The sequence below is a fragment of the Nycticebus coucang genome, chromosome 5 (genome assembly GCF_027406575.1).
Source record: "Nycticebus coucang isolate mNycCou1 chromosome 5, mNycCou1.pri, whole genome shotgun sequence".
Classification (NCBI taxonomy): domain Eukaryota; kingdom Metazoa; phylum Chordata; class Mammalia; order Primates; family Lorisidae; genus Nycticebus; species Nycticebus coucang.
In genome coordinates this window covers 125,937,106-125,949,648 of record NC_069784.1, presented here as the reverse complement: position 1 = coordinate 125,949,648, position 12,543 = coordinate 125,937,106, and the positions used below count along the sequence as shown (strand labels likewise).

General features: G+C 44.9%; 1 non-coding gene across 1 annotated transcript; it reads right to left on the bottom strand.

Annotated features, from left to right (window-relative positions):
- Nucleotides 1–6,375: 6,375 nt before the first annotated feature.
- LOC128586850 (U4 spliceosomal RNA) lies at nucleotides 6,376–6,518 on the bottom strand. Its single transcript, XR_008380313.1, has one exon. It is a non-coding gene; the product is annotated as a U4 spliceosomal RNA (small nuclear RNA).
- Nucleotides 6,519–12,543: the final 6,025 nt, after the last annotated feature.

Below are 12,543 nucleotides of genomic sequence, written 5' to 3'. Positions count from 1 at the left end.
TCGCTCTGTTCTGGCCCTGCCTCTCACTAGCTTCTGTGTATCTCAGGAACCAGACCTACTGTGTGGCGACAGTGCACTCCCTGTGCGCTTCAGGGGTGTCTTGTGAAACGATGTCTACATCCAGGAGAGACACGCATGTGGAGTCGTGTGGGGCAGGACGTGGCCAAGTCAGAGCCACAGCCTTGCACCAAGGGACTGACCCAGAAGTCCCCACACAACTCAGACTCATTTTTACACAGACCAACATGTAAAGTGGGGGAAATAACTCCTCAGAGCATCTAAATCAACAGCTGTGAAAATGACTTGGGCATTATCTCAGGCATGCCACTGAGCTCCCTGTCCTCTGACAGTGATAACGTGGCATATCATGGCATTAGCCTTTCACTATGGGTTTTTATTTCTAGTTTTCATTCCAACCCATCTTTCAGCACTAGCAACACCAACTAAAGAAATCCTTATTGTAAGATCTTTTTAAAATCTTGAAATATAATAACAGTGAATGCTAAAATAATAGCACATGACCCAGTGTCACCCTAACTAGAGTTCCTCTGCACAGAATCACAGTGTAGTTTGGAATCATGTGTTTGTTCATCAGTTAAAGGGCATAGCCTGGGGTCAGAGCATAAGCACCGTTTGTTGCCCACTGTAACAGTATGAAAGCAGAGTGGGTTGAACCGTGTCTCCCCAAAGACGTTGACATTCTAACCCCAGTACCCATCACAAATAGCATCTGTACAGATGATCAAGGGAAGATGAGGTCACTGGGGGACCCTAATCCAACATGACTGGCACCCTTAGAAGAAGGGAAATCTGGGCACAGAGATAGACACACATAGGCGGGCAGTGACCTGGAGACACAGGGAAAGAGCTGTCTCTAAGCCAAGGAATGCCTGAGGCAGCCAGAAGCTCAGGAAGAGGCAGGGAACTGCTTCTCCCTCAGAGTACTCTAAAGGAGCCAACCCTGCCAACACCACGAACTTGGACTTCTGACCTCCTGAACCCCGAGACAATAAATTTCCGGTACTTTGTGTAGGGCAGCCGGCAAACTAATACGCTAAGCTACTCTTGACTGCAGTGGTGTTTGGAGGGATTCTTTCCCTTAAGATAATATGGATAAATAATCTGCTTCTAATTAGTCCTGGTAACCTAGGAATCTAGGCAATGTTTGGGGAAGAAGAATCTATACAAGCCTGGACTTCCTGTAAGTGAAGAATGTGGGGCTCAAGCAAAAGAATTAAAGGTAGATGTGTAAATAATAACAGAAATACTAGCTAACATTTCCTGGGGAGTTCTATGTGCCGGGCACTGAGCTAAGTGCTTCACATGCATTAACTCAGTGAATTTGTACTACAACCCTAGGTAGTGGATATGATTACGGTAAGGAAAATGAGGCACAGAGAAGTCTAGATACTTGCCTGAGGTGGCACAGCTAGAAAGTGGAGCTGCTTTGCTTCAATGTTTGATAGTTGGGCTCTAGAGCACACCTGCTATGGCTGGAAATGCCTGGAAGCCACCGGTCTTACAAGTTACGGTTAATTCTGTGATCAGCATGCATGGGAAAACAAGGCAGGCTTACACATCCTCCTTAAACACCTATTTACTAATGGCCTGCCACAGCCACACGTCATATGCTGGGTGCCAGGAATCCATAGCTGAACACAGTTCAGCCCCACCTGGTGGCATCTGCCTGGTCTTCCAGGACGTCACACCTTTTTCAAGCCAACACACTGACAATAAGGTGCTCTCTTTACAGAGAGCAGAGCCGACCGGGCCCTCCCACATCAGCACCCTCACTAAACACTGCCCTGGTTACAGGGGCTTGTTCCATGCCCTGCCATCTGCAGCCTGGATGTCCTCATTTTCTGAAAGCTCCTGACCATACATTTTTCATTATTGATGTTATACTCATCCCTTCAAGACTTGTCATACTTTCCTTTTGTATTTTCAAATTTGCCTGCATTAAGCATTTTCTTTGTTTCCCAGGATTAGCTCCATTGTCCAGAAATTCTTCCCTGGATAACCACAACAAGCAAAGGCCTTCATACCACCTACCATAAGTGAGTCAAGGAATTCCAGCGTGTTATGACTCTGTTCATCATTGACAGCTGCCTACTGTGTCTGTGCCCCATAACAGCAACAGTTACGGAGCTGAAACTCCTGGAGAGAGCAGCAGTTCCTACGCTGTCCCACCTGACAAGGGCCACACAGTTTTATGAATCAAACTGGAGTCTGTTCACCCGGCTCAGCAAAGCCCGACTTTGGAGCTGAGAGTTGCAGGCTAACCACACACACACACATTTATATACATTGTACATATATAAATACACTCTGTCACCTTGGGTATAGTGCCAAAGTGTCTTAGTTCACAGCTACCTCAAATTCCTGAGCTCAAGTGATTCTCTTTTCTCTAGCTGGGACTATAGGCACCCACCACAATGCCCAGCCCATTTTTCTATTTTTAGTAGAGACAGAGTCTCACTCTTGCTCAGGCTGGTCTCGAACGCCTGAGTTCAAGCAATCCACCCACTTTGGCCTCCCAGAGGCTAAAAATGTTTTTTGACAATAACATTTTTTTTTTGTAGAGACAGAGTCTCACTTTGTTTCCCTCAGTAGAGTGCTGTGGCGTCATAGCTCACAGCAACCTCCAACTCTTGGGCTTAGGTGATTCTCTTGCCTCAGCCTCCTGAGCAGCTGGGACTACAGGCGCCCACCACAATGCCCGGCTATTTTTTGTTGCAGTTTGGCCAGGGCCAGGTTTGAACCCAGCACCCTCCGTATATGGGGCCGGCGCCCTACTCACTGAGCCACAGGCAATTTGAGATAGAGTCTTGCTTTGTTACCACTACCACCAACATCACCCCTACTAGAATGCAATGGTGTCATCATAGCTCACAGCAACCTCAAACTCCTGGTGTCAAGCAGTCTTCCTGCCTCAGCCTCCTGAATAGCTAGGTCTAGAGGCACCTGCCATAACACCTGGCTAATTTTTCCATGTTTGTAGAGATAGGGTCTCTATAGGCTGGTCCAGAACTGCTGAGCTCAGGCAATCCACCCATCTCAGCCTCCCAGAGTGCTAGGATTACAGGTGTGAGCCACCACACCTGGCCAGGGTTTCAGTTCTTAAGCAGAGTATCAAGTAATAAAGCAAGAGCAAAAGAGAAGGAGATCTTCCAACATGATTCCCTAGATATTTCTGTAAGCCAAAGATATTTTATTATAATATTTTTAAAAATTATTTCTGAGTAATTTATAGCTCTTAATTGCAGGAAAACAACATTTTTTATGGGTAGCATTGAAAGAAGGCCTACATTTTCCAATGCTTTTTGGAATGATTGATTCTTTAAGTGATGAAGATATTTTAAAAATCAGCTGACTTAGACGAAAGGTTCAGGAGGGGAAATGCTTGATCGAGGAGCCTCCTCCACCTCTCCCCCCAGAAGTGCTTTTACATTGTAGTTCTTCTGGGTGCAGGAGGAACATCACTTCCATAGTGAGCTGCCAGTCAACACTTTTATTAAATACTGTGGGTAGGCAGAGGGAGATTCAGCAGAAAGGCAGGCTGGCCGGTGGGGTGGGGTTTTAGGGAAGGAGCAGGCTCTGCCCCTAGCAGCTCTCTCACCGCAGACACACACTGGGAAAGAAAAAGAATGCACTCTATGTCAGCAGGGAAGAAACGCTACAGCAGATGCTTCCGGAGAAAATCGAACAGATTACAGCTGCCACAGAACGTTGAGACCTTCGGATAAAGCCTCCAGGCTAGGAGGAAGGATTCTGCCAATTAGAGTTTATAATTTAATAGGTGAACAGCACAAAACCCCAAAGGGACTGACTGCAGGTTTAACTAAAGATGATTTTTCATAACCTTGTCCTTGATTTTAAAAACACCGGTCCTGAGAAATGCTTGAAAAAACATGTGTACCTTGTTAGGTGGGTTTCTTGTCCTTTGAATCTTAGATATGGTGGGCCATTTCCCCACCTATAATTTGGCCCACTGAGATGGCTATTGGATTTAGGATTTTTGCTCAACTGCCACCCCCACCCCTGCCCAAATATGATCCCAATAGGGGAAATGAGGAGATTTCAATATAAAAAAGTAGAAATTGTAACATGCTAAGTTGTGGGGGGGAGGGGAGTGGAAGGGGAGGTTATTTGTTGTTGTTGTTTTAAAGGTCTTTCAAACTCCTAACTACGGAATTCGAGAGCTCAAGAATTCTGGAGAACAGACTCTTGTCCTTGGGGGCAGGTGTTCCAGTCCTGCTTCTAGAGACACCTCCTAATTGTGGCCTCACAGAATTGTGTGTGTGTGTGTGAGCCATCGGCTTCCCTGAGCTTTCCCCAGAAGCACACTTGTGGTTTAGCAAATCAGATGAATGATAGGAATGGCCCCAGAGCAGGTAGAGAGGAGAAAACACAGGGCCTTAGGACAATAGTCATGAATTTTTCAATTGAAAATGAGCAAGCAAAGTTTTCTAAGTAGGTGCATACAGGATCTTCCTAATTACGGAGTGGTACTAAGGTGCTGTATGTGTGTATCTGAGTGTGTGTGTGCGTTCATATACACATGAACTCCAATCGTGCATTGTTCCCATCTTACAGATGAGGAAAACAAGGGAATCACATAGAGAGTAAAAGCAGAGCTGGAGCTGGATTCTGATTCTAAACCTACTGCTGTCAATTGACTGATAAAGTGATTGATGAGTCAGTTGATTGGCACTGCAACTTTGTAGCTACTTGAGCTTCCAAACCGATGAACAGATGACCTTTCTCCTGTATATGTTTACACTGTGCCAAACATTTTCACATTAATAGTTCATTTGAGCCTTTCTACCCAGGGATCGTCAGGGCAGGTGTTCTTAAGTTTACAGATAAACGGAATGAAGTCCAGACAGGTCCAATCACTTGCCCAGATACCAGACTCACAATAAAGACCACATCCTACCCCACACACCTACCCCCTTACGAGCTATTGTTTGGAGCAAGACCTTCCCCTACAGTACCTGCCCTGCGTGATGTGTTCTGAGGAGGCAATATTAAGACCAGTGCACCAGAAACACAGGCTGCTTAATCTAGCATCCAGTTAAGGGCCTGCCTCGATATATATATATATATACGTATCACAAATGAGAGCCAAAAGACTCGGTCACCCATGCTTCCCTATCCTAGGTAATTGTCTAACTTGGAATCTAAAGTTCCACCTCTAAGCACTAGCTGTGCTCAGTTTTGCGGAATCAACTTTGTAATCAGATTGCCTGCCTCAAAACTGACGCTTGGTCATTTGCCAATGGTGTGACCTCAGAATGCTTAGTCTCCCCAAGTCTCAGTTTCCTTATCTCTACAATGGGTATAGCAACAGCCTCCTGAGCATTCTGTGGACAAGGAACACAAGTGTGTGGCACCTGGCACAGTAAGCACTCAGTAAAAGGCAGCGGTTGGTGGGCACCTTCAAGTGCCAGGGTTTGCTGGTGATGACAGAATCCCTCTCTGAAAGTGGCTGGAGCTTGGAGATAGGTTCTTTATAAATCCTGCACCTGGTCCTGTTAGCTGGACAGGCTGGATGGATAATGCATAGGGTGTCCACAGTCAAGAGCAAAAGGGAGACTCAGGCTCATCCAGGGCCTGTTCCTGACACAACTGCTTTAGAGCATTACAGAAAGAAAAATAAACCCATCCCTTTTGTCAGTATGTTACAGAGGAAAACCCATCCCACCTCCAGCTCCTAATTCTTCATCATGCCTTTGAGGATATATTTACCAACCTGAACTGTCAAGGTCCACACTAATCCTTCCTGATGGAGTTGGGTGGTACCTTGGTCTTGTTTCTTCACATCCTCCACAGCCACCTTTTGTGGATTAGGATACTAGGTTTCCATGAACAAGTGCTCTGGCTAAACCTTCTCTATAGGGCCCGTTGGAATCATTGCAAATGCTCTGCAAAGTCCCCTGAGCCACAATACACGGTCCAGCTCTTGCTGAGTTCCCTCAGCCTGGACACAGCACCCAAGCACAGAATGGTGGGCCAGGAGCACACACTCATTAGGCCTTTGGCAAACTTGTCTTATTTTTCAAGCTTTGTTTCCTGATTATAAGAGGGATCATATTCTTCTTATTATGGAAAAACTCAAATATTATGGAAAAATAATAGATAATGAATGGTCTCCCCAACTCCTAACCCCATGTTGTCACCCCAAGATAATGCTGATGGCAGTTAAGGTAGTCTTTCAGACTTAAAAACAGATATAATTATTTTTAAAATACATTCAAAAGATATATGTATATTTGAAATAGGAGTACATTAAATCACCTCCCATAATTTCCTTTTCTTTTTTAGTAATATACTATGTTGATACCTTACTCTTTTTTCTTTTTTTAAATTCATTCTTTGTAGAGACTGTCAAAAATTGCCACTGCCAATTATATTTCAAGTTATCATGGCCAGGGTATTGGAAAATGTTTTCAATTAGCAATAATCATGCCTTGGATTAACTTCATTGGCTATGATAACTGTCACTGCGTAAAGCTTCAGACCTTATTCTTTTTAAAGCCACACAATGTTCTATTGATGAGCCTGGTAATACCCTACTTTTTCCCTGTATAAATAACACAGTCATAAAGAGCCTTTTACATCTATATTTGCACAAGTATAAGGTACATTTTTATCTTATTTTATTTTTATTTTGGGGGATTCATTGAGGATACAGAGAATTAGGTTACACCGATTAATTACATTTGTTAAGTAAAGTCCCTCTTACAACTGTGTCCTGCCCCTAAAAGGTATGTCATATATTGTGACCCCTTATCCCCTTCCTTCTTCCCCTCACCCCACTTCCTCATTCCACTCCCCACTCCCCACCTTATATTAGCTCATCTACTGCCTTCATATTTGAACTGAGTACATTGGATTCTTGCTTCTCCATTCTCGTGATGCTTTACTAAGAAGAATGTGTTCCAACTCCATCCTGGTTAATACAAAAGATGTCAAGTCTCCATCTCTTGTAATAGCTGAATACATATACCACAGCTTATTAATCCATTCCTAGGTTGGTGGGTTAGGTACATTTTTAGAAGTAGAACTGCTGGATCAAAGGGCATTCACATTTTGGATTTTAATATTTTCAAGTTGCCCCCCAAATATGCTTCTAGTTTGTAGACCTACAGCAAAGAACTTTTCCTGCCTGGCTCCTAATTGTAAATGCAGGCATGATGTTGCTCACACTTAAAAGTGTTTTGTAAGCAGCCTAATAACATCCAAATGACAGTCATAATGGAAGGAGACAGGGATCTCCCTGTGGCACAGAAACCTCATCCTGATGGGACCTGCCAACCTCATCACACCTAGTAACCTGAGCCTGTTTCTATGGGATTCTTTTCTTTTAAAAGGCCTGGCACTACAGCCAGACCTGAAGACCACAATTTAACACTGGGGGTGGAGTTGAGGCAGGGTTGCAGCAGCATTATTTTAAAAACCTGAAATGCAGAATAGTAGGCAAGCTTTACCCACTTCCTTTTGGAGACCATTACTTCTGACAACTACAAGTAATTTAATAGCTTTTAGGAAGCCTTGGATGGAAAGCCAATGAAAGCAATTCAACAGAAGCATCTGAACAGTTGGTCATAAAACATTCTTTCCTAATCCATGGCAGACATTAACATTTACTTTTCCAACCATGAGTGAGGAACCCCCCAAGGATTTTTCCCTAAAACTCTTGACAACACAGAAATAATAACCCCCTTGGTAATGAAGTGAGTATCAAAGAAAGGCAATTGGGTTGATGAGTAGTTGTGACCTGAAAGCCGGACTTTCCCTGGATAATTACCATGGAGCAGAACACTAAGTTTGATCTTTTTTGTTGGCAACAAAATGGGAGAACCAGCTTTGAAAGGGTTTCTGCCTTCAGGCTGTGGAGCTCATTATAAACGTGGCTTTGTCAGGTTCTTCACATGGTTGAGCAATTCTTAACCTCAGGTGGTGAAGGGGCCAGCCGGTACTTAAGCAAGGGCAGTTTCTGTTTCCAACATCAAATGTGTGACCTATTTTCTCTGTATGGTGGCACTAAGAAATATTGTCAGTGTTTCTTCTGCATAAAAATCATGAATTAAGGAGAGGTACTTTGGATTCAATGAGATAAAACAGGTGCAAAAAGAGCACTTAAGGGCTAACTTCTTCCTTACAGTTGTAAAATATTTAATGTATTTTGGTTCCCAGCCCAAATACAATACAATGGCTTTGTGTCCTTTCCAGGCTAAGAAACAATAAAAAAAGGCACAGAGTTTTGTCACAGGAGGAGGCATCTTTCTTATCCCTTCCATCCTCATTTTTTCCCAGGGACAAGGTGACAAAGCATGGACTTTCCTTCCATGCGTGGCTGAACCGCACTGCAGTACGCACACGCGGCTTTGGGAGCCTGAGCAAGCCAGTGTGTCACGGCAGCTGCCCTTGAAGTGGACATGAAGCTGACGGGTTGGGGGCAAGTCCACAGCAAGAGCAGAGCTCACGGTGGAGACCAGGGAGAGCAGGGAGGAAGGACAGACCTGAAATCAGCTTCCCAGCAGGCCAGTGTGTGCCTGTGAGGTGGAGGCCGGCTGCTGCAGGCTTCCCTGCCAGTCAGGTTGTTACTCACTCCTGGGGCAGCGTCCCAGGGAGAGGCCACCACCTGTGGGAGGAACACAGCAGATGAACACCTGGGGATGAAGGGGGAGGAAGGAGATCAGGAAATGCGGTTGGTGTGAGATCTGAGGATGAGGGCAAAGCTTGACATCAGGTGTTCCCAGCGCACTGGGCCCCGGCGTCCCGCATGGCTATGGCCTTCCATGGACCTGGACTCTGGGCCCTGGTTCTTCAGCGGTTCTAGGTGCCATTTTGAGAACCCAATGGCAGCTCGGACCCTCTCCTCCCCGAAATGCTCATGCCTCGCTGGCATTCTCTGTCTGTTTTCTTCTGGCACTCTGTCTTTGGCTCACGACCTCGCTGCTGCTCCAGTGTAGCTCTGCCTCAATATCAATCTCTCTCTCTCCCTCTCTCTCTCCACCCTCTCTCCCTCTCTCTCCAAGTGCCATTTGACAATAGTGCATCTCCCATACAGTTTTTTCCGAGATTGTGTGGACATCCTGGAGCCCACATGCATGGTAGCTCTGGAACTCTTAGCTTAAAGATATAAGCAGGGAGTTCCCGGCTCTACAAGGAGCACAAATATTTGAGACAGAAAAACAGGATAGTTTTTCTTTTCAATCCTTTTGGGATGTTTTGTGTTAGTGTCCCATCATCAGTTAGAGGTGCTTCTCTAAGGCTTTGGGGCGTTCTGTTGAGGATGACACAAGTCAACACTGCTGATGGTACACACATTGCCCCCCCAGAAGGTCATTACGGCCAAAAAGAGCAAGGTGCCGTCCCACATGCTACTAAAGGATATTTTATAAAAGACGATCTTATTTGTCCCTTATCTGTGAGCTATCTGAAAGGAGATCTGAGTCAGTAACGCTGACTTTTAAAAATCTGATCTGTACCAAGGAGTAATTTTCTGCCACTAACAATGGACAAACCAAACAGTAAATCACTTCCCTCCAGCCACTTGTGACCCAGAGGGTGTGTTGGGTGACACTGATGCTGATCATTTAGTAACATGACGAAAACCAATCCAGTAGCAGGAGATATTTCCTGAGCCCAGTTTCTATTTTTGGCTTCAGTAACCACTGGGTGGACCGTGATACTGCAAATAAAATTAACCTCACAAAACTGCATCTGGAGTTTAGTTTGGGAACTTCCAAATAGCACGCGGTGATGTGATACTCATATTATTTAGACACAGGTTTAAAGGAAAAAGATTCCAGGCAGGGACTGCTATTTGCCTGTCTCCTCTCCCTCGCTCTAGAGGGTGGTTTTATTGGATATTCTGGGGATAAGAACAATGACAATAAGCAGGTGGGGGTGGGGAAATTCACTCCTCGAAGGTGCAAGGCACACTACCCAGGTGGTAGGCACACTCCTGAATTTGACTCAACTCATATAACAAAAACATCTGTACCTTTATACAGTGGTTCTCAACCTCTGGGTTGCAACCCGTTTGGGGGTTGAACGACCTTTTCACAAGGGTCACCTAAGACCATCCTGCATATCAGATCTTTACATTATGATTTATAACAGTAGCAAAATTACAGTTATGAAGTAGCAAAACAACAATTTTATGGTTGGGGGTCACCACAACATGAGGAACTGTATTAAAGGGTCACAGCATTAGGAAGGTTGAGAACCACTGCCTTATAATATTCTGAAATTAAAAAAAAAAAGGCTCTCTTCCACCAACCTTTTCTCTCCTGAGCAACATTCATTTCAAGTTGCTAACAAAGAAGAAAAGAGAAAGTGGTTTTGGTGAAAGTAAATTTCTTCCACAGAGCAGCCACTTCCAGTCTCTTTAAAGGAAACTTCTGATCCTATGTGGTTGAACGTGATTAATCAAGTTAGGATCTAGGCTCGGCACCTGTGGCTCAAGTGGCTAAGGCGCCAGCCACATACACCTGAGCTGGCAGGATCAAATCCAGCCCGGGCCTGCCAAACAGCAATGATGGCTGCAACCAAAAAAATAGCTGGGCATTGTGGCAGGCGCCTGTAATCCCAGCTACTTGGGAGGTGGAGTCAGGAGAATCGCTTGAGTCCAGGAGTTGGAGGTTGCTGTGAGCTGTGATGCTACATCACTCTACCCAGGGCCGCAGCTTGAGGCTCTGTCTCAAAAAACAAAACAAAACAAACAAACAAGTTAGGATCTAAACACAAGTCACACTGAAAGAGACCGAGATGACTAACCACTGTCAAAACTTGTGCAGGAAAAGATTTTACCCTGCTTTGAGCTAACAAATTCTCCTGCCAGCTCCATGGGTGCCAGCAGAAGACCCAATTCACCTAGGTCAGAGAGAAAGGACAGTTTGTTACTCACAGAAATAGCAGTGGCCAGAACAGCATCATTTTTTGGTGCCCATTTCCTGACTCCCAATTCCCCTACGGGGTTGCATAGATGTCCGGGTGGCACCTGCACACGCAAGGGGTTGCATTCCAGAAGAGGGATGCTGAACTCAGGGAACCCAAATCTTTTCTTTTTTTTTTTATTTTTTTATTTTTTTTATTAAATCATAGCTGTGTACATTGATATGATCATGGGGCATCATTCACTAACTTTACAGACCGTTTACCAAGTTTCACATATACCCCTGTAAGATGCACCGCTGGTGTAATCCCACCAATCCCCTTCCCTCTACTCACCTCCTCCCTCCCTCCCCTCCCTTTCCCCCTTCCCCCTATTCTTAGGTTGTAACTGGGTTATAGCTTTCATGTGCAAACCCTAAATTAGTTTCATAGTAGGTCTGAGTACATTGGGTACTTTTTCTTCCATTCTTGAGATACTTTACTAAGAAGAATATGTTCCAGCTCCATCCATGTAAACATGAAAGAGGTAAAGTCTCCATCTTTCTTTAAGGCTGCATAATATTCCATGGTGTACATGTATCACAATTTATTAATCCATTCATGGATCGATGGGCACTTGGGCTTGTTCCATGACTTAGCAATTATGCCAAATCTTTTCTAATAGGCAGTAAGATTTTCTCTAGAGGAAGACACAACCTCCAACTCCCAAGGCTGTTTTCTTATACACATTCTTAAAAAGATGATCTGGGGCGGCGCCTGTGGCTCAGTGAGTAGGGCGCCAGCCCCATATGCCGAGGGTGGCGGGTTCAAACCCAGCCCCGGCCAAACTGCAACCAAAAAATAGCGGGGCGTTGTGGTGGGCGCCTGTAGTCCCAGCTGCTCGGGAGGCTGAGGCAAGAGAATCGTGTAAGCCCAAGAGTTAAGAGGTTGCTGTGAGCCGTGTGACGCCACGGCACTCTACCCGAGGGCGGTACAGTGAGACTCTGTCTCTACAAAAAAAAAAAAAAGATGATCTGGAACCAAGGCAGTCTGCTCACAAGACACGCAAACATATGAGAGACCATGTAGAATTGTTTTCCATCAACTTTAACACTGAATTATGGACAAGTCTACAAAGTAACTGTGTTAGCAGAGCATTTTGCTATCTATGCCTGCTAGGACTTCGTTGGGCTGGCCTGCTCCAGTACAGATACTGGACCAAGAGAGCCCAAAGAAGACCACCCAGCCAGCTTCATTTAACATCCCACTGTGGAGAACAAACATAAAGGGAACATGCACCAGAGACAAATCTGGCCTTATTCATCCAGTTGACTCAATAAAACATCAGAAAAAGCATTCCCAGGATTTAATTTGTAGCTGTTCTAATAGCAGTACCTTATTGAAATGTCTGTCTGCAGAGCTGTGGTGGGAACACCCATGGTGCCAAGAGAGGTAGAGAGCAATCCAGTCATAAAAGAATAGTTCATCCCCAGGCATGATCTACCAGTCAACAAGAGAGGACCATTCAGCATTCACGGTGCATGAAGAACACTTTTTGTCAAAGAGAAGCATTTCCAGCATTTGTTTCTGAGTGGGTGTGGGAGGGAACTCCAGGGAGCCTGGACAGTTCTTCCTCCTTCATAGAAGTCTGTG